At 46.1% G+C, this 17,643-nt stretch overlaps 1 long non-coding RNA gene across 1 annotated transcript in view; it reads left to right on the top strand.

Annotated features, from left to right (window-relative positions):
* LOC144756016 (uncharacterized) overlaps window positions 1-17,643 on the top strand; it is a 268,107-nt gene that overhangs the window by 87,674 nt on the left and 162,790 nt on the right. The window lies entirely within an intron of this gene.

Below are 17,643 nucleotides of genomic sequence, written 5' to 3'. Positions count from 1 at the left end.
TCATTATAAGATCAATTATAACCATTACTAATCATAAATGTTTCTTCCCCATGTGCTGCTGCCTCTGCCCCAGGACTGTTTGTTATTTTAGGACCTGAGAAGGGCGGGGCACAGAATTATTTTCAGGACACTATATTCCTGTGTTCTTTTGTTCAGACATCCAACCTTTTCCACATCCAGGCAGGTCAGGGTGACCAGGTTTTGGTCACCCTGACCCTAGAAATCAAGACACACCACAGACATAAAAGCAGGTCTACTCACAAACAAAGTTCTAAAACGAAATGGAACTCGACACCGGTATCGTCTTTGCTACTTAAGCTGCTTCCTTATGAGTTGAAGAGGAGCGAGAGCTCAGAAGGAAGCGCCTTTTGAGTTCTCTATACCCTCGCACAAAAACACTCTCTACTTCTGTGCTTAGTCAACCCTCTCTGAGAGCTGGGATATACAGTATGTTTGCGGAAATTGCCAGGTACCACAATAAATCGGAGCAGTCTCGGCAATGCCGAGATGGCATATTGACAACCTATGGCAGGTATAACTTGGTCGCAGGCGGGGTAGTATACTTTGTAGTCAGAGACCAGGCAGTCGCCACTCATGGTGGTTCACCCCCCGTAGATGGGCACCCTGCCACAACCCTGTCCCCTCTCCCTCCTTGCACTTTACATTGTACTGAACCATGTGGCAATCCCACACCCTTTCTGCCCTGATTCTAGGGGCTGTTTGTCACTTTATTATAGGAGGGTTTTATTTTACTTGCATCATCTCAGTTACTCTCACAAGGCTCAATCAGGTTCTTGAGCTTTGCTCCCCTGATTGGGCAGTACCCGGATGCATCATACACTTAAAAAGACAACCTGAAAAAGTGGCCATCTTGAATTGCATCAGTGCCCCTATGGCACTCCATTTAGAGGATGTAGGTTCTTCAGAGGACAGCTGCAAAGGATGAGTGGTGATATCACTAACTTCAGAACATCTAACAACCAAAGCCCCTAGACTATCCCCGTGCTACAGTGTTTGATACATAATACTCAATTTACAGCCATAGAGGTGACCCAACCAGTGCTGTGTTTTGTATGAGTGTCAGCACGTAACACACTCATTCGTTCAATCAGAAAGACAGGTGATGGCAACTCAAGGCTAGGTTAGGACCAACTCCACTCTCAGGTGTGTATTGGACCTAATGATCAATGGTTAAAACTCCAGTAGGACTACTCAACCTTTTATGCTTCTAAGTTAACAAAAATACGTGCTTTTGAAGAGGGTAACATGAAACCTATATTATGTCTCAGAAACGCAGAGATACCACTTGGGGTCAAAGCATATGCTACAAATATGCATCTAATATGTAATTGTGGGCATAGAGCTGAAATCAAATCATGAGTTGCATAATGCAACATAACATTGTGAAATTAGCAGAATGCACATCAGATCGACAGGAGAACTTAAGACCACATATCCAGCCGTACAAATCCTGTTCTAAAAGTCTGTTTAGCTACTGCAAGTCTCCAAAATATGGCTTAGCATCAGAATCCATCTTGACATGATTGACGTGGGTTCTCCCGTCCCATGATGTAACAGAAGAATCAAGAAGACATAAATCTTCAGTTCCACAAACAAGCTTTTGTATTGCTCCTTGTAATACAGGTGTTCCTTCATAAAATTTCTGGTACTGCTCCATGGATTTGAGAAACTCCTCTGGTGCAAGTCTAAGCTAGGCATGCGTCAAGTTTTTTTGTGCTAGAAGACCCAATTTTTGTTATTTGAGAAGTTTAAGACATTTCTCGATTTAGGTTTGCTAGTGTCATAAAACGATTAAATGGAATGCCACCTAGCGGAATTCCCAGCTGTAAAAAAGTATTGGCTAATGCATTTCGATTTATTAGGTTTTTGCCTCAGGAAAATTTCCTAAGCCAGAGTGTTCTGCCCATGTGTGGATCCCTTGCTCACAGTGATGCTTACTGTTACAATGACGTCAAGTCCCCTGACTCCTGAGGCCCGTTATGAGGTTGGGGAATGTGGCTTTGCAAATCAGCATGTTCTGCTCCTTGAGGGCAAGAGCAAAGAGTGTTTTTTCAAATAGTTGTTCCTTTTTTGGTAATGGCACACCTGAGCTACAAAATGATGGAACACAATTTAATTCACAGGAACTCCTACTGCCTAAGTATTGCACATTCTAAAAGTTTCTTACTTTAATGTGGTTATCTCGGAATGCTGTTAGAAGCTTGCACTTCAAGTGGACATCAAACAAGCAAGCAATTGTTTTGCAACATTATGGAAAATCAGAGCAGAATTAATTGAAGGAAATTTCTGGGCAAATCATGATGGGAGTGGATGGGTGTTTGACCAGTCTTCTAGTCAGTCAATAGATAATAATCTACAATTAAGAGTAACATTCAATTATGTGTAGTGATTTATTAGTATGATAAGTAGGTAACAATTACTTCTAGCTGTTTCATTAGAATACATTTTGAAAGGAATGCTGTGCATTAATTGAAAAAGGAGCTGAACACATGGTTTTTCGCAAACACTGCAACTCCATTAAAAAAGGATTTACCTCCCATGAACTTACTGTAAGTGAGCTTGAAACTCATCTCATGTCTCCTGTTTGTGTTCATCTCTCTTTTGCTGTGTAGCTAGTTTAGTGATCTACAAATACCTCTAAATGCAGAGCACTCCCATAAACTATGAAAGTGTACAAGACACAAGCAGGTACTAGACAACAAAGCGTGCTTGGCATTGTATTGCACCAGTTCTATTGTGATTTCCTCCCTTCTGTCAATATACCACTATTCTTTGCAGGAGGGACGTAGCCTTACATTTATAGAGTCAGCAGCTTGAGAACCGAGCTACGCCGCCCGAGGCCGCAATTGCAGTCATCCTGCATACCCAGGGGCCCTGGTGAGACTGCAGGTGGGGGGGGACTTGTGGTAAATGACTTCTATGTCTCTTCCCTCTCTACCACTTCATCAGAATGTCCTGTGACATCATAGAATGTTTGAGTGCCTTTCTGGAGCTAGATTGTCAGTTAGTCATCTCAGGCTGAGCAGCTGGTAGCTCGCTCCTGGTGGGGTTTCTTCCTCGTCTCTTCTCTCCTGCTATCTTGCCACCTACCTATCCTGTCAATAAAGTGTTGTCTACAACTACACCTGGACTACGGATCATCATTTGTGTACCACAGTTTGACGACGTTTCTTGGACTAACCTATCCTGTCAATAAAGTGTTGTCTACAACTACACCTGGACTACGGATCATCATTTGTGTACAACAGGACTACATAAGGATTGAGGGGCCCGGGGAGGCGACCACAAAGTCAGCAGCCCCTCACCTGGTGGCCCGAGAAACAAAGTTAGCCTGGCACCTGCTACGCACAAGATGGCGGCCGCACGCGGCACTGGTGACTCCCGCCTGAGAGGGGAAAGACTGCATATTCGGAGGTCTCCAGTCCGAGGGTGTGGAGTGCGACTGAAGCCCATAGGCATCTGACCCCCTATGAGGAGAAATCTAAATGCATAGCATTAGAACGGAGATGGAGGAGAGACTCTGCGCCCAAATCCAAAAATACCTATAATAAGGCAACAAAATATACCATAACCACTGTAATTCTGCTAGGGCCAGTTTTGTTTCTAAAACCATCTTTGAAGCTGCTAACTGTTCAAAAACACTTTTCAGACTAGTTAAAGAACTCACCTGCTCAGAGACCCTAGCAAATCCTTTGCCCTTAAATAAATGTCAGAGCAAAGATCTCGCCCGCTTTTTCATGCACAACATAGAGAAAATGTATCTAGAAATCGCTAATTCACATTCCTGCAGGCCCAATCCATAATCTCACCCCAGAAAACACCCTCTCCCTATCTGATGGTCACACCCCACACGGAACCCTCTATGGAGTCCAGCACCCTCACCTCCTATTTAGACTCCTGGCCCCCGCTTAACATAGACTCCCTTAAAATCATCTATACTACTATTATAAAGAGAGAACACAAACCTTTGAGCCAGGTAAACTCTAAAAGTACACCACCAATCAAAACACCCAAGACATCTTTGAAAACCTCAGGGCAAGCAGAAGGACATAAGCTATTAAAAATAAAAAATATACGTTGTTTAAAAAATGTCGAAATAAAAATAAAGTAGTCCCTTGCAAGTAGCGCCGGCCGCGACGTCTGCGTGATGACATCATTTGCGTTTGCGCTCCCTGGCAACACTTCCGGAAATGGCACCGAAGATCGCGACCTGCTGGGAGGACTGCCGCGGCCCTGTTTGCTGCTGGGCGAAGTGGCGGCCTGTGCGGGCAGGGCGCCTGGAGAGTGGCGGCCTGTGCGTGCGGGGCGTCTGGAGAGTGGCGGCCTGTGCGGGCGGGGCTCCTGGAGCGGGACCGGCGGCTGAGGTAAGGATCAGGCGGGAGGGGGGCGGGAAGGGGGCGGGAGGGGGCGGGAGGGGGCCGGGGGCAGAAGTGCACGCAAGCCTCAAATGCTGCCCCCAGCCCCTTTCTGCCCCAAGCAACGCTGGGGTGGGCTGCTAGTTTTAGATAAAGTGCAGTCCAGTTCCCCCAAAGATCCTCTACCAATTTCAGTACTGACACAGCTTGACCCTCCCAATTTACATGTCATCCTGAATGCTCCTAACTCTTCCTTACTTGAATCGACAGTCCCCTCATATTGGAAGCATGCCATGGTGAACCCCCCTCCTAAAAAAGCCCACCGCGGAGCCTGATGTACTCTCTAGTTACCAACCGATTTCTCTGCTGCCAACCTTCTCCAAAATTCTTGAGAGACATATTCACTCCCATCTCTCCCAGTTCATTGAAACCAACAAAATCCTCCACCCCTCTCAATCCAGTTTCAGAGCCGGATTCTCCACAGAAAGTACATTGTCGAGTGTCACAGAGAGGCTGCAACATCATTTTGATGCTGGAGAGACTGTTGCGCTCATATTGTTGGACCTCAGCGCGGCGTTCAACACTATCTCCCATCCTCTACTCAACAATACACTGAGGTTTTGTAGGCATCCGTTGCCCTTAGATTGGATCATCTCTTTTCTAGACAACTGCACTTTTCAAATATTCTCTGCCACGGCTAGCTCCACCATCCACTTATCACCCTATGGGGTACGCCAGGGCTCTATCCTTAGCTTGTTGCTTTTTGACCTATACGTCAGGCCATTAGCTGATATAGCCGAACAGGCTGGTCCGACACTCTTTACCTATGCCGACGACTCCCAGATAATTTTTTCTCTCTCTAACACTGACCCCTGATCAACATCTCTCCTTCAGCTGGGCCATGGGAAAATTGCAACATGGATGAATCACAACCATCTCAAACGTAATGGTGAAAAAACCTAGTTTCTGATCTTTGGTAAGAGAAAAGATCTCTGGGGCCCGTTACACTGGCCAGCCGAGATGGGTGCCCTCCCGCAACCTTCCAGCCATGTCCGTAACGTGGGCTTAACCACTGACGACTCATTGACCATGCACCATCAAGCAGTCAAGGTTACAGCCGTGTGTTTCACCATCCTGAACTGGCTTAGGAAGATTATCTGGATACTGCCAGATGCCACCCAAAAACAGTGGTCCGTGCCCTTATCACCTCACAGCTGGACTACGGAATCGTCCTGTATCTAAGTTCCAACAAGGCAGTGATCTGTAGACTACAGTTGGTACAGAACTCTGCAGCAAGACTTCTTTGCAGGGTTCCCAGAGCCTCTCCCATTTCTGGCTACCTTCGTGACTTACATTGGCTCAGGGTGGAGAACCGTACCAAGTTCAAAGGCCTGCGCTACATGTTCAAAATCAAAACAGGCACGGCACCTAAGTACCCTCAATCCCTTGTTTGCCCCTACGTTCCCACTCGCCATCTACGGTCTGCAATTCTTAAAAACTTCACGGTACCCAGGTTCAAACTCGCCAGGATGGGCAGAAGATCTTTTGCATATCTCGGCCCATCCCTCTGGAATGCTCTTCCCCTCGCTATCCGCAAAGAAACTATTTACACTCGTTTCCGCAGTTCCCTGATGACCTGGCTATTTAACCAATAATCTCACCCCACCGCCGTTATGTCTTGCACCCAGTCCGTCCCGGTGCTGGGAAACCCTTTTTGGGTAGCTGTTGCGCCTTATAAATTCAATAAATAAATAAATGAGGGGCAGTGACTGGGAAGGAGGGAAAACTTGTGGGGAGGATGGCCCGGTGCTAAGGTGCACGGCTGGACAGGGGTGCAAAGTTGGACCTAGACCTGCTCCTGCATGTGCGCAACCCATGGCAATCTCTCCCACCTATAGAACCTTGATGGTGAACACAGACTGGAGGGACCCCCTACAATTCTCCTGTGAGGTTGCTATCTGATGTAACTAAAAAATCTGCACAGAATCTATCACACTATGACACTACTACAAAAATAGGGTGGACGGACCATTATTAGTGCTTGCGAGGATGCGGGCAGAGCGGAACCTTTCTCTCTGCACACACTATAGAACTGTCCGAAGATGGGACAGTACTGGCAAGGGATACTGATAGGCTAGAGAGCGTAGCTGGTAAACAAATAGATGGACAGCCACCCCTGGTACTGCTGAGTATCTGGAGGGTGTCAGACATTACATCCTACCAAACTGTGCTACTAACCTGGAGCTGCTGTTGGCAAAAAGGGAAATATTCCAGAAGTGGGGAAGGATATATATACCATGAATCCATGACTGGGTGGAGGAAATAAATAAATGGCGTTTATTAGAACGTATATTCTATGAGGGCAGAAGATTCCCCAAGAGGTTTGGGAAAATGTGGGATAGCTGGGACATGGAAGAAGGCTAGCACAGCCAGGAAGGGTGGGGTAGCGTGGGTGTTTTGCAACAGCAAGAAGCATGACAGCACCAAAGCCTGGGATGAACTGCTTATGTTCGTCAATCCACCAGTAGAGACTGATTGCCACCCGGATCTATGCCTGAAGGGACTAAAGAGATGCTGTGGTAACCAGAGTTGAGGTAGACTCACGGGGGAGAAGGGATGGGGTGGGACAATGCACGGTTTATAGTTGTATTTTGTGTTGCTTTGATAAACAGCTTCATGGTGACCACATTGCCATTGACAATGTAATACTTAAAAATCAATAACATTTTAATTTAAAATGCTTTTCAAAACAGCCATCAATAATTCTGATTTTAAGGTATGTGAATAAGATAAGGGCGTTACCAGTAGTGTCATTTGTTAATACTGGCTTCTGGTGTTGTGCATGATGCCCAGAGAGTGTGCTCCAAACTACACATGTCCAAACGATTCATGGTAGTGGCAATATAAGTACTTGACGCTATGTTATGGGAAAAGCCAGGACTGTGATTCTTCTTGTTAGACCTAGCATCTTTGGGAATGGTTTTCCCAGCCTTTTTATTTTTTACCTCCTATTTTTGACTGTGTGCTGAACTTCGTTTTTGCTAGTGTTAGGACTATGGGCACTTTACCACTGCTGACAAGTGCTAAGGTTTATGTGACCTGTGTCTAAAATATGATAGTAATTGGGTTCTCCATGATTGGCATATTTATTTTACCAGTAACTCCCTAGTGTAGTGCACCATGTATGCCCAAAGCCTGTAAATTAAATGCTGCTAGTGGGCTTGCAGCACGTATTGTGCCACCCACATGAGTAGCCCTGCAAACATGTCTCAGGTCTGCCACTGCAGAACCTGTGTGTGCAGTTTTAAACTGCTATTTCGACCTGGCAAGTACACCCATTTGTCAGGCCCAAGCCTTCTCTTTTAATACATTTAAGACAGCCGTGAGGTAGGTTCTAGGCAGGTCGAAGGGCATGGCGCAGTGTATTTAAAAAGTAGGGTATGTACTTTTGTATGTCTCTCATAGGGTAACCTGGAGATTACTCTGAAACAACTTTTAAGTGTAAATTCCCAATTGGGAGCGGAGAGAAAATTAAAGGTTAGTGTCTCTGGACTCACAATTAAAGAACACATCTTTTAGTGAAGTTGTTTTTTAAATTCCAGGTCTGAAAATGCCACTTTTACAAAGTTTGCATTTTCTTACTGCAACTATTCTGTGCCTCTGCCTGTCTCTGAATACACGTCTGGGTCAGGGTGACAGTTGGGCTTTTGTGCATTCACTCTAGACAGTCACGCAAAGGGAGATGAGGTGTGCCCTGCATATGGTGATGGCCCATCACCAGACCGATGGACCTTCCTGAGCTAGAGTTGTGGGAGGAATTGACACTTACACCTAAATAGGGCAGGCCTGGCCCCACACAAAGAACTGCCTACCGCTCTGTAGAGTATCTGGGGCCAGGGCAGGAAGGGCAGGGTTATGTGCATTTCAAAGACCTTTAGTGCAAAATTTAGTTCCTGTGCCCTTGAAAGTGAGTTTCTGTGCGAGATAGCATGCACCTTTCCTGAGGCGGAAGCCAGGAAAACGAGTTCGCTGGAATTTTACTTGTTGCTCAATGTATTTTTAAAACTGTTCTTATTTTCTTTGGAGTTTCTACCCACCTTAACACGCTTTAGTTTTCCCTGCTCAGCCGACTAGGCGCTGGTGCTGGGAACAGTCAGGGTGGCAGACATCTTGGGGGAAGCTGACAGGGGCTACGCTCTAGTTTCTTCGCCCCTCCCGCCCTCACCTGCATATAAATTGAGGCTGAATCCTCGCGCGTTTGCGAAATAGCATGCACCTTTCCTGAGGCGAAGGTCGGGAAAGCGAGTTCGCTGGAATTTTACTTGTTGCTCAATGTATTTTTAAAACTGTTCTTATTTTCTTTGGAGTTTCTACCCACCTTAACACGCTTTAGTTTTCCCTGCTCAGCCGACTAGGCGCTGGTGCTGGGAACAGTCAGGGTGGCAGACATCTTGGGGGAAGCTGACAGGGGCTACGCTCTAGTTTCTTCGCCCCTCCCGCCCTCACCTGCATAATATGGCCATCATTACCCGACCGCGCAGCGGACGTGCGCCGACTGCACGCCGAAGGCGCACCAAAGGCAAGCCCGTCTGCGCCCGTCCACGCCAGGCCGGGCCCTGGGCCCATGACCTCTGGTCAAAATTCATCGACTCGTACGGTTTACTCGGACACACTGCATGCACTACGAACTAAGGTGAATCATAATTGTGATACTTTCCCCCAGCAATCGGCAAAGCCCTAGTTCTTGCCTTACTTGTCATTTCCATCTTGATGTTCCCCAATTATGTTGACGTTTTTCTCTGGGCCCTAAATCCTCTCCAAATTGGCTATTTGGCTTTTTGAATTGCCGATCTCTAAGCAAGCATAAAAGAACCATCTATGATCTTTTATCTGACGAGCTACCTGATGCCTTGTTTCTTACAGAAACGTGGCTGCATGACAGTTCTGGTCCGGACATCGCAGAAGCTCTTCCTTCGAGTTATGCGATTTTCAGGAGGGATAGACTGAATAAAATCGGGGGGGGAGGGGGCATTGCGATCATATTTAAAAATTCGTTGCAGTGTACGCTCTAACCAATCTCCTTGAGCACTTGTGAGGCTGCTCTTTTTAAACTTACTTTGCTTCCAAACTTTACTCTTACTGATCTCTTAGTTTACCGGCCGCCTGGCCCTGTACATTCATGGGTAACACAATTTTCTGACATTATTGCATCAATCTTGGTAAACTCCAGTAATTTTTGTATCTTGGATGACCTCAATATTCACCTTGAAGATTCTAAGAATAATATAGGCAAAAATCTTATCGATTACCTTGCGGCAATGAACATAACGCTGTGGAATGCGGGACCCACCCACAACGGTGGCCATTTATTGGACCCACTTTTGTCCAACCTCCCACATATACATTGTTTTCCCTCTTTGCCTCTACACTGGTCAGATCATTTTCTATCTACATTTAGCTCATGGTCGCCCCTGTTGCCTTTACTCCTTTTAATAGGACATTAAGGATCTGTAAAAGAGATTGGAAAAAGCTTGATATGAATCACGTAAAGTATGCCACGGATTCCCAACCACCGTGCGACGTCAGAGATTCCGACGACATGGAAACAGTGTCACTCAAGTTAAACACGTGGTTTACGGAGGCGATTGATACTTGTCTTCCCCTGTCACATAAAAAAGTTAATGTCCACAAATCCCCTGCGCTGTGGTTTAATGAATCATTAAAAGCGGAGAAATCCAAATGCAAACGGTTGGAACGCATCTGGAGGAAAGATTATTCCTCAGAAGCAGGGCTCACTTACAGGAATGAACTAAAGGAATATCACAAGGCCTGTACGACAACTAGAGCTGGCTACGTTGCTAGGACCATTTCTGAGGCAACAAACAAATCTAAAATACTTTTTAAAGTAGTCAAAGAACTTGGGGCTCCCCAACGATTGCCAGACCACCGCCTCTGAGCAGTGACCAATGTGATGAACTTGCCCGGTTCTTCACTAAGAAGATTGATACTATTTATTTGGACATATCAAATCAGCATCAGGCGCCCGATGCCAATAATATCTATCTGGGCACCGCCTCCCAACCATGTCTGATTTATGAGCCCCTTAATTCCTGGCCTGAGATTAATGTGCAAGGCCTGAAAGATATCTTAGGTAAACTAAAACCCGGATCACCAGCTGATCCACTCCTAATCTCTGTATTCAAACTCTTGGACATTCCTCAGCTTTCTGAAATTTGTAGAGCTCTCAATCGGTCGCTACAAACTGCCAATGTTCCAGCCATGTGGAAACATGCTATGGTAACACCACTGCTGAAAAAAACATTGGCTGATCCGAAGATTCTTGCCAATTTTCGACCTATCTCCCTTCTGCCTGCTTTCTCCAAAATTTTGGAGCGACATGTCCACTATCACCTCGCCCAGTTTCTCGGAGGCGAATGCTATACTCCACCCATCCCAATCAGGCTTCCGCCCAGGTTTCTCCACTGAGACAACATTGCTGGGCGTCACAGAGAATCTACGCCACATGCTGGACAGAGGTGTCACAGCTGCGCTGATACTTCTTGATCTCAGCGCTGCATTTGACACCATTTCCCACACCATACTATTAAAGTCCCTCTCTGCAATGGGCATCTGTGGTCTAGCCCTGGACTGGATTGCATCCTTTTTAACTCAGCGAACATTCAAAATCTTCTCCAATACGGCCTCCTCCAATACTTATCTTTCTCCGCATGCGGTACCTCAGGGCTCGGTACTCAGTCCTTTGCTTTTCAACTTATATGTAACACCACTCGCACAGATTGCTGAACGGGAAGGTCTGAATATGTTCACTTATGCAGACGACTCTCAAATTACTTTTTCACTGTCAAATTCAGATCAAACATCTACTTCCCCCCTTCAATCCAGTCTCAGGAAAATTGCCAAATGGATGAGTGATAATTTGCTCAAATTGAATGGTGGAAAAACGGAAGTCCTTATATTGGGTCCCAAGCAAAACCTCTGGAGTCCCAGACACTGGCCATTAGAAATGGTAGCCCTCCCCATTCCATCTGACCAGGTGCGAAATTTGGGGGTGACCATTGACAAAGGCCTAACTATGCAGCCCCAGGTTAGGAAGTTAACAGCCTCATGCTTTACCATCCTGCGTTGGCTAAGGAAAATCATTTGGATGCTGCCAGTAGACACACAGAAGTCAGTAAATAATGCCATGATTACCTCACGGTTAGATTATGGCAATGTTCTCTACCTAGGGGCATTACAGGTGGTCATTAGATGCCTTCAGCTTGTCCAAAATGCCGCCGCGAGGCTGTTATGTAAATGTCATAGAACGGAACACATGTCAGGACCTCTCCGTGCATTACATTGGCTAAGGGTCGAGAGTAGAGTCAAGTTTAAAACTCTCAGCTATATGCACAAAAAAAATGGGGTACTGCCCCGAGATACCTACAATCTTGGGTGCATATGTATACTCCTGCTCGTTGTTTGCGTTCCTCATCTCATGTCCTCTTTAGCCTGCCTAAGATCCGACCTTCCAGGATGGGAGGCATGTCTTTTTCGTTATTGGGCCCTAAGCTGTGGAATTCTCTCCCTTTGACTATCCGAATGGAATCAAGCTATGTCCGCTTTCGCAGAGCCATCAAGACCTGGTTGTTTGATCAATAATTCCCCCTGTTTTTGCATGATAGTAATTTTTTAGCTTCTTAGCTCACTGTCTCGTTAGCGCCGGGAAACTCTTTTGGGTAGCTGTCGCACTTTATAAGCTCAATAAATAAATAAATCCACGGTCCATGCAGGTAAGAGCGGTGGGGCCAGGTGAGGGTTGGTGGGATTTCGACAGACGACCACGAGGGAAAATTAATTATTTAATGTTCCCTTGTGGTCATCTTTCAAATGCCCTCCAACTTGGCCCCACCACTCTTACCTGCATGGGCCTCTCCTGTTCTGTGCTAAAAGAAGAAACCAACACATTGACTCTGAGCATCACTTCGGATCCGGCACATCTGGGCACACTATAATGCTGCGCTGCTGCCTGCACCAAATCCGTGGTCCCTGCTTGACGCAATGACCAAGATTTACAACACAAGCTCTGATATCGCAGCAGCTCCTCTAAAGAATCGCCACTGCATGAGTCTCAAGAACTGCATCACCGAAGTCTGACACGCCCGTTCCAACACAGCACTTGTGGCCCAGTGATTCGACATCGACGTCATGGAGTTGATGCCAGATGGCTTAACACTCGAAGCTTCATTAATGCTGCACTGCCATCAGAACTGACACCTCTCCGTAAGCGACTCATAACCTCTCATGCGCAAGGCATCGTTCCTTAGCGCCAAACTCATAATCGACACCACACAGCAGTAAGGAACCAATGTATTGCACTTATAACTGCTTTATCACCTCCCCTGCGCCTCGCATCATCCCCGGGCATCCACGACCCCATGACCCTGCACTGCATCCAGGAACCAATGCCTCACTGATGCCTCACCTCCTTTACACAAAGCACTGTCCTTGATCGCCGATGAGCCAGCAACCTGCCTAGCGGCAAGGAACCAATGCAGCACCCACCTCCGCTACTCTCCACCTTCACTGCGTCACGCATCCTCTTTGATTTCTGACGCATCCTTGGTACTGTACCTGGGACTGCGTGACTCTTGTAGCCAGCCCGTGCTCCATCGGTGCTGCATTGAACTTGTGGATTTGTCCCTGTCAAGCTCGACCAGATAGCCGCAGTTGGAGCTATTGTTTTCTAAGAGCTGTAACTGTATTTGCTATTGAAAAATTAATATCTTAACTTGTGCATGTTGGAGTTTGTTGTATTGGACTTGTTTTACTGAGATAAATATTGGCTATTTTATTAAACTGCGGTGGAATACTTTTGTGATGTTTTCACCGTTTGACTGTGTGTGTGTGTGTGTGCACAAATACTTTACACGTTGCCTCTGGGGATATGCCTGAATGCTCTGTGCCAAGCTACCAAGGGGGGGAGCCTGGTTTATCTTTGGTGTGTAACTTACTCACCCTGACTAGCGTGAGGGACCCTCATTGGACAGGGTGCATACCTCTGCCAACTAGAGACCCCCCATTTCTAACACTTTTGAATAAAAAAGGAATTTGGATAGCTCAATTATCTTTGGCAGTTTATACCATAGTTTTCATGTCTGCACTGAGGAGCAGCTATGTCTTAAGCAGGAGAATGAGTTATCAGCAATGGAGTCATTTCATGTATTTACCCACACCCGACACTCATTGCACTCTCACTGATGCCACCAAACACCCCACTCTTTCACACTCTCACAGTACTGGAGCCACCCAAACAACACTCAGCACTTGCATGCATGCTCATCAACACACTCTCACTCACCAAACACACCACAGAGATCTAGGTCCTGCTTCACGTCAACACTTCAGACCTATTTTTCCTCATGGAAAACCTGCTGAGCCCGAATATGCACCTGACATCACCAGAACCACCCCCACCCTTCTGCCCCCTTTCCCAGCTGCAAGATGGCCAGGTAAGACAGGCTTTATAAGCCCAGAGGCAGAATTGCCATCATCCACAAGAATGCGATCAACTGCACCGCCTCCATGGGCCTCCATGGGCATGTCATCCTCCAACATGGAACACCGGTCATTCAGGGCCGACGTCACAGCCAACTTCTCCCTAAGCAGCAATCTCTTCTACAGACCACCAGGACTATACACCAACTACTCCCTCTCAACACTAGCAATTATATCCTTCGCAAAGACCTGAACTTCCACCTCTAACACTACACTGACACCAACTCAAAAGCACCCATCGATGACCTTGAAAGCTGTGACTTCCCCCACCATGATAAGCGACATACCCATTTTACTGGACACCTCCTAAACCTAATTTTCACCACCTTGTGCAACATTCGAGTTGATGAACACACATCAGCTTATTGGACAGACCACGGCCTCATTACTTTCAACATCCCCGTCCAATTCCAGCACACACGCACCACCACTAGACCAGCCTGCCCAAACTGAAACAGCATCACTGACAAAGACTGGAGCACTGCTCTCAACAATCATTGACACGAACACAGCAACAGCTTTCTCAAAGCCATAAAGAATTTCAACAGTTGGATCACTTCATTTACCAACCCCCTGGCAGCCATCAAACACAGCAATACCAGATCTAGACATCAGGCCAGTTGGTATATGGAGGCAGTCAAAATGCAAACAACTAAGAGTGCAAAAGGAGAATGGGCAAGGCAGACAGACAGCTACCACCTAATGATCCCAACCACCAAACATGCCACTCTGGTGGACCGAATCGATGTCAACACCATCAGAAGCAAAACATTTTTTGCTATTTTGAAGGATTTTCCCTCAGCAGATGGAGCCTCCAGCTCGATCACCCCTTCTCAGGATGTCTGCAACAATCTCTCTTAATTCTTCAGCAACAAAGTTACAGTCATTTACAGCAACTTCAACCCTAAACTGGGTGTGACAGATCTCTCCAAATGCCTCCTGATCTTTCCACATAGCCTGTCATTACCCCAGAAGAAACTACTGCCATCATAAAGTTCATCCAATCAGACTCTTGCCCTAACAACGCAAACTCCAAAGGATAGCAACTCATCAGTGCCATGGTCACAGCCATTCTGAAGGCCTCCACCTCTTCTCTTACTTACCTAGACACTTGGAATCACACAATTGTCCTCCCTTTGCAGAAGAAACCCATAGTGGACCCCTCAATGCTCCCTAACTAAAGACTGATCTTCCTGCTACCATTCCCGGGCAAGGTCTTCGAGATGAGAAAATCTTTAATAGATGCTGCACCGAATACCTCAACGCCTACCAACTCCTCAACACTACTCAGTCTAGTTTTTGACCCAAATACAGCTACGGATTACATCTGTATGACTCTGGATGCAGGAGACTTAAGGGCACATTCTGCTGGACCTCTCTGCTAAGTTTGACACAGTTTCCAACTCCATCCTCATCCAACTCCTACAATACATCAGAATCCATGGGGACACACTACAATGGATCTGCTCCTTCCTGACTAGAAGAACACAGTCTGCCTGGCACCCTACACCTTGGATGCCTGAAACCTCATCTGCTGAGTTTTGCAAGGATGCTTCCAGAGCTCAACACTCTTTAATGCATACATGATCTCTCTAGCCAGCATCAGCCGCTGTCGCGACATTCATGTCCTCTCCTAAACTGATGACATGCAACTCATTTTCTCCCTTACAGACAAAACACCCAGCACATGTATCAAGTTTAATTCCTGTATGACTGAAATCGCCTAGTGGATAAAGACCAACTGTCTGAAGCTGAACACTGATAACACCGTAATTGTGATCTTCGAGAAGAGCACTTCACTGTGGTACTCCACCTGGTGGCCTACAGAGCTTTGAACGACAACCACCCCCTCACACCCACGCAAACAATCTGAGAATCATAATCAACAGCAAACTCTACATGACCACCCAAGTCAACGCCATCGCCACCTCATTCTTCCACATTCTGAAGATGCTGAGGAACATTTTGAAAGGCTGCCAATCATCAACTGAAAATCTATGATGCACGCCCTCATCACAAGCAGGCAGTGCTTAATTGGAGCTTGCATTTGCCTGTGGGGGCCACAAGCACTAACTTTTGGGGGGACAATAACTTATCTTTCCTCATCAGGGAAAACACTCAAAGAGGAAAGGAGAAAGAGAAAGACTGGAAAACGATCAACAATGGAGAAAGCAGTAACCTGCAAGAGTGAGATAAAGTGGCAGGAAGTGTCTGGTAGTGGATTAAAAAGGCCTGGGGTGGATTCAGGACTATGCAGCCTTGGTATTAGTTGCTCAACATTTAATAGTGCCAGCCATAGGTTTCTGGGCAGCACTTTGGGCACCACTACTCTTTCTTTTACAAACTAAGCACTGCAAGAAAGCTGTACTAGGGGAGCACCCTGTATGCTGGGATCAACAATAAACTCATAAAAGGGCTCCAGACCATTCAACACTCAGCAGCCAGAATCCCTCTTAACCTCCGATGCAGCACTCACATCACACCACACCTGAAGTAACTTCACTGACTCCCTATACACAAAAGAGCACAACTCAAACTCTTCATAAACACTTTCAGGGCACTACATAGCAGTGGCTCAGCATACCTCAACAATGGTTTCTGCTTTCACAAACCTACCAGCCATCTACATTCATCCAGACTTCCCATGCACAAAGAAGAAGCTGAAGACCCGGCTTTTTGAGTAGTCACACTAGGCCTTAGTTTTGGCTAGATTCACACATGCTTAGCACCCTTCTACAAATCTACATCACATCACAGGTTTCTTCTATGTATAGTCTGAAGTTCATTTGTAGAAAGCTAGTTCTGAGCCCATGTATTATTCGATGTGCGTCACAACAGGATTTAGAGGATACTCTTCTGGCCACTTATAACTAGTGTGGAGCTCTAAGGGCAGTTGCAATATTGTACTGTGTAAGTTGAAAAGCTATCTGACTAAAGTGTTTTGTATTCCTTGTTTTTTGGCAATTGCTTTTTGGATTAGTTCGAAGTGGACTCTCTTTGCATAATCCAGCCATGCGTTCACCAGAGCTACTAATGTCTGTGTCATATAAGAGGTCCCTGGGTAGAAATAAGCAAATAATAAAATTCATGTATACAAGGAGTTCTCCCTTTTTTTTTAGATTGGGTTGAAGAGAGAGCGTTAAGTCCATAGTCAAAGGCTTTTCACTTCAGTTGTGGTGGCAGGTGGCTGTCCCTTGACTAGGTCCAAGAAGATATTGGGTTATAGTTTTACTACAAAGCACATAGAAGTATTTCTCTTTTAATAGAGTTAAGCGTGAGATGATTCTCTAGCATCCATTGATCAACAGCTAATAGACATTCACTGAGTCTTGAAGTTTTTGACCCAAGAGGGCTGGCCATGTTTTAAGATGACCTGAGTGTCCTCAGAAAAGTTATAGTAGGTGAGGCTGACTGAATACACCAGTATAAGTGTTATGTTGTAATAGCTGAACCCTAGAAAATATCACCTGAAGTGAAGTAGGGTGAAGGCTCCTGGACACGTAAACGAGGGGCACAGGACCATGGTTCACTCCTGCTATGCCCGTTTCACCGTGGCCCCAGTGGTTCCCCAATTCGTTCTAGCTTGTCTTGCGTCCAGGGATGTGTGCTACATTGGCTTCTACTCCGTTTTGGTTTACTGACCACGGAGTCTCCTTTGGCTGGTAACATGACGTTTTTCTTCCTCACCACCCACCCCACAACGGCTATGAGT

This window comes from Lissotriton helveticus, chromosome 5_1 (assembly GCF_964261635.1).
Source record: "Lissotriton helveticus chromosome 5_1, aLisHel1.1, whole genome shotgun sequence".
In the NCBI taxonomy this organism is placed as follows: domain Eukaryota; kingdom Metazoa; phylum Chordata; class Amphibia; order Caudata; family Salamandridae; genus Lissotriton; species Lissotriton helveticus.
Note: the sequence above shows the minus strand (reverse complement) of the source record. Positions and strands in the feature narration are given on the sequence as shown.